The following is a 5,118-nucleotide window of genomic DNA, read 5'->3' on the forward strand; positions in this document are numbered from 1 at the left end:
CCCACCCTGTGGTGCATTCTGTCTGCTTGCGCACATCACACATTCGCTCCATCCATCACATTGCTGTGACCTCTCCATCCCCGCATCGGAGAAGTGAGAGGCATGGTAGGCCTTGGATAATCTAAACTAGGCTTACGCTGGCCTATCACGCGATGCGTTCTGCGTGTCTGCGCATTCCACACCCTCCCTACTCGGTTGCTCCGGCCTTCATTGTTGACGCACATAGGCTCTCCTATCCTCTAATTCGCAAGATTACCAACAAGTTTCTCAACCGGCGAGGTTTTGCATTTATGTATAATTGGCCTATGCACTGTGCACAGCAATATTTCGGTATAACCGACTCGCATGTTTGTCTGATAGCGCTATAGCCGTATTTTACTTACGGTAGCGTCAATTGCCACCGAGTGACGCGGTGGCAATTGACAAAAATTACCGAGTGAAGCGGTGTCAAGTCTGAAAACAACACCATCTTTAGCATTATAATACATAATAATGTGTGTCTAATGGGTCAATTTGTTCCCAACTAATTTCATTGGACGAGCATCTTGTCTAGAGCTACGGCTACGGTACCAACTTGGCGTGTTTTCAATGAGACGTAGGCCCAGATCTAGGCTAGCCTTAGCCTACACTTTGGTGTAGAACCAACACAGGCAATTCTAGACTAGAAGTAGAAGGTCACAAACGCACACAAACTGAAGTAGAAATTCACGTTATATCGGGGAACATAAATCGGGGGACAGGGGTCACGAAAGGACACACACACACACACTCACTCACACACACACACAAACACACACACACAGACGGACAGAGAGGCGAACGCACAACACCAAGCACTCGAGCACAATAAGCTAGATCTACCAACCAACGCGAAAGAGCTCCAATTTACTTGGTGGCAATTGACAAAAAGTCAATTTTTGTCAATTGCCACTGCGTCACTCGGTGGCAATTGACACTACCTTTACAAAGGTAAAGAGGAGAAAAAAACGGGGCTTGAGAATAGTGTCTTTATAACAGACTTCTCGTTTTTTTCCGGACTCGTTATAAGTGGACTCGGTATTTTTTTACTTTCCCTCCCGTCTCACAGTCAGCTACCAGTTGTCTATTTTCTACTAAACACGAATATCAACTTCATTTCCGTCGCAAATTAATAGTTTTTGAAATATTTGTTTTTATGCCGACACTATTTCTCCGAACGTTCGGGAAAATAAAGCTAGGCACCATTTCTCCGAACTTTCGGGAAAATAAAGCTGGGCACTATTTCTCCGAACACTCTGAAATCACATCCTTTCCCGCAAATTTCGGATATTATATAGAGTATAGGCCTACCAAAGATTGTCCGTATACAATATGGTTCAATCAGTCCAAAAAAGTCCGCAGTAATCAGTAAATATTTATAAAGAAATGCTACCGTTCCAAACAGTTTTTCGCTACAGATATGACGTGTTGTCTATGAAGGGTGCTGCTCTTAAACTTAATGTGTTGTGTTCACTCGTGTGCTGTCTACTGTCTAGATCTAGATCTACGGAGGGTTATTGATAACGACACATAGAACTAGCTTTTCTGCGTTTGTCACGGCCGCGACCTATCAATCGTGGCTCGATTTTTTGGCATTTTTTGGTCTGGGAATAAAGTCAAATAAAAAAAAATAATAAAAAAAAGAAAGAAACCGAAACCTCTTTACTTTTGAAAGAAAGTTCACTTAGCTTCACTTAGTCTCTTTCTCACTTGTCACCACGTTGATTCTGATTAGTTGAATACGTTACAGTTACTTTATTTTCCCTCTTTGACTCTTTGTGGCGTTTTATTTTGTTAGTGTGTAATTTTTTTTTCTTGTTACTGTTCTGATGTGTTGTTTTTCTACCATTTTTTGTGGGGAAAGGAGGGGGGTGGGGGGTGTTGCATAGTGTAACGTCATTTAATTTGATGTTCCTTCCTTCAGTAAATTCTAAATATATATATGTATATATAGATTTAAATGTTTTATGTAGCGTACGTTCCACCAAAACCGATTACATGTACTGACACTGGCAGGCCCCTTACTTAAAGTGTGTGATTCCATAATTTACATGTAATATCCTGTACTTTAAAACAAAAATTTACCCACTTTTAGGGTTAAAACAGGCAATTTTTTTCGGACAGGTTGACACACACCCTTATTTGTCTATTTTTGTGGTTGTTTATGGGCTGTTCGACTAATTTTGATTTCATTCTGTTGTGAAACCTTTTTTTTCACGTTTTTACACTCATCTAAAAATCTCTAGACTAGCTCTTGAAAATTGAAATAGATATAGACCCAAAAATTTGCTCCTGTGTGTGTGTGTATATGTGTGTCTATTCATGTGCGTGTGTGAGTGTGTCTGTGTGTGGTAGTAAGTGTGTAAGTGGAGAGAGGAGTGTGTGTGTTTTTCGGGCTTTATTTCAGCCTTTATTCAGTAACAGTTAAAAGTATACAAAAATAGAAACACAGGATCTATTCACTCCAGGGCTCATGAGTCGTTCCTCTCTTTCAGTTTTACTCATTCGTTCAATTCTCGTGTTCTCTCCCGCGGCTCATCCCCGTCCTCATGACTTTCACACCCCATCCCCTCCCTCCAGGCACACACAAAGAAAATCTCACTCATTCCCTTGCATCCTGCGAACCATGGGGGGGTGGGGGGTTTGGTGTCGTTGTCTTGTAGTTGCTGTCGCCTGTGGATACACTCGTAAATTCTACCTTTCACACGCTCTGTCACTCACACTGTCCCTCCATCCACAACTCAGTTCGTCATACGTTCAAAAGTTGCCCACTGATCATGTTTAGTTAGTGTGTGTATATATAAGTTTGTGTGTGTACATGTGCATGATGGTGGTGGGTGTGTGGTGGGTGTTACTGAAGGTTGTTGTAGGCGGGCTTGCCATGCGGTGTTCCTTCCCAGACCAGAGGCAGATTCAGGCAGAATGAAAGTTGGCGCCGAACTCTCGCAATAAATAGGCAAAAAATCACGAGACCGGAAGCCGGAAACCGTTCGGAGAAATAAAGATCGGCACTATCCTATTTCTCCAAACGTTCGGAGAAATAGTCACTTCGTTGTTTTTAACCGATATAGACATGCTTTGGACCAATCGGGGGGTTCCAGAGGGGCCTGCCCCACTGGGGTAAAAGAAAATCTGGGGGGTTACAGGGGGGCATGCCCCCGTTTTTACCCATAGTTTGATATTTTACAGTTAGATTTGAAATTGTCTTGAAAATAATTGATTTGAGACAGTGTTAGTGGCTTTATGTGTGATCTGCAGCAAACAGTACAGCAGTTTGACCCCTGAAACAGTGCATCTGTGTGCGGGAGTGAAAGTAATTTAAATTTACCGTGGACTCCACTGTATCAAAGTAAAGAGAGCCATGGGCATACATGGTCGCAGTGAGAAATGCACCCCCCCCCCCCCCCAAGCCAACCCTCACATGACAGACAGCCGATGAAATAAAAATAGAAATCTAGATCTAGATTTATCTAGATCTAGGTATCTTTATCTAGCCTACTTACTGGGCGTAGAATCTAATCTAGCTTAGAATTGTGATATTAAAAATAGATCTTACATTTAGATCTAGAGTCTAGATCTAGATCTAGTCTCTAACTCTAATTTGCTCTTACTCCAACGTCGTCCCGACACGTCTTGATTCTCAATAGGCTCCATTCTCAATACTCTCTCACGATGGCACTCGTGACTCTCACTCTCAGCCATGACAACTCGTAAACTCAAACTGGACGGCCAAAATGCCACAAAGTGAGTCGGAGTGTGTGCAGCCACACAGCAGGAACATTCGCCGATACTGACACTGTCACGCTGGGCTAGATTTAACGGACTGACGGAGGAGGCGAGAGAATCTCACTCACTCAGAAACCTACTCACTGTTTCAAATAGATGGCATGCACAGTGCAGCGTGACGGAAGAGAAAGTGCGATTTCGAAACCGCGCGAACAGTCGAACAGCCTCTCAACAGAGACTCTAAAATATAGAGACAGGAAACGAGGTCTCGCGGTCCGTGACAACAGTGCATTTGCGAACGTGACCGCTGAGACGCGAGCTAAAAATAACCAGGCGCGGTATCGACAGCGAAGCGCGTCGCGTCTAGCCTAGGCCTAGCCTAGGCCTTATCGAAACGAAGCGCGTCGCGTCTAGCGGGGCCTAGGCCTAGCTTTCTGCAGCTTAGGCCTAGCGCAATCAGAGAACTGGCCAAGGTTGCATTTGTAAACAATGCCTCTACAATTACAATTCTATACTCTTCTGGTCTACAGAAAAGGTTACACATGTTGATGAAAACAGGACAACAGATTTTAAAATTGAATTCTAGATCTAGGCCAAGTTATAAAATAATGTCGATCTAGCATAAAACCAAAACATGTTTTGATAATGTAGACCGAAAACTAGATCTAGAATGATCTACATCTAGATTATCTAGATCTAGATCTAGATCTAGATCTAGATTCTAGAGATCTAATTATCTAGTCGACAGTGTCAGTAGTTACATAAGAAAAAAAAGTCATCAAGACTCTAGATCTAGATTCTAGATCTATAGGTTTCAATTTCCAGCATAATAAAAATATGCCTGCCTTAGCCTAAATAGATCTAGATCTACATGCGTTGATCTAGATATCTAGCTTACAACATAAGCAGTTTAATTTAAGATAGCCTTCCCGGGAAGCTGAGAATGTTTCGGAGTGTTCTATGGTCTGCTGGGGTAATAATATAGTGTAAAGCGCTTAGAGCCTGCTGTTGAGCGGGGATATGCGCTATACAAATGCTATCTATTATTAGCCTAATAAAGGTTAATACATTTTTACTTATTTTACTAATTAGTTACATAGCCCTGCATGGGGTCTGTGGGTAGGGAAGAGTTGGAGAGGAAAGAAAGAGAGCATGCAATAGCAGATCTATATATCCCTATAGGCAAGGGTGAGAAAAGGCAATACAGACTGTAGAAATAGAAAACAGATTTCGTTTTGTGTAGCCTAGGCTAGGCATATATGGATAAAAACAGGAATACAAAGCGACAGATCGAACTCACCAGAGTTATAAACATATATAATGCATCTTTCATGGATTAATAGCATTTTACTGAAACTGGCTCTTACAATTAAA

This window comes from Aplysia californica, unplaced genomic scaffold (genome assembly GCF_000002075.1).
Source record: "Aplysia californica isolate F4 #8 unplaced genomic scaffold, AplCal3.0 scaffold00683, whole genome shotgun sequence".
Lineage (NCBI taxonomy): Eukaryota > Metazoa > Mollusca > Gastropoda > Aplysiida > Aplysiidae > Aplysia > Aplysia californica.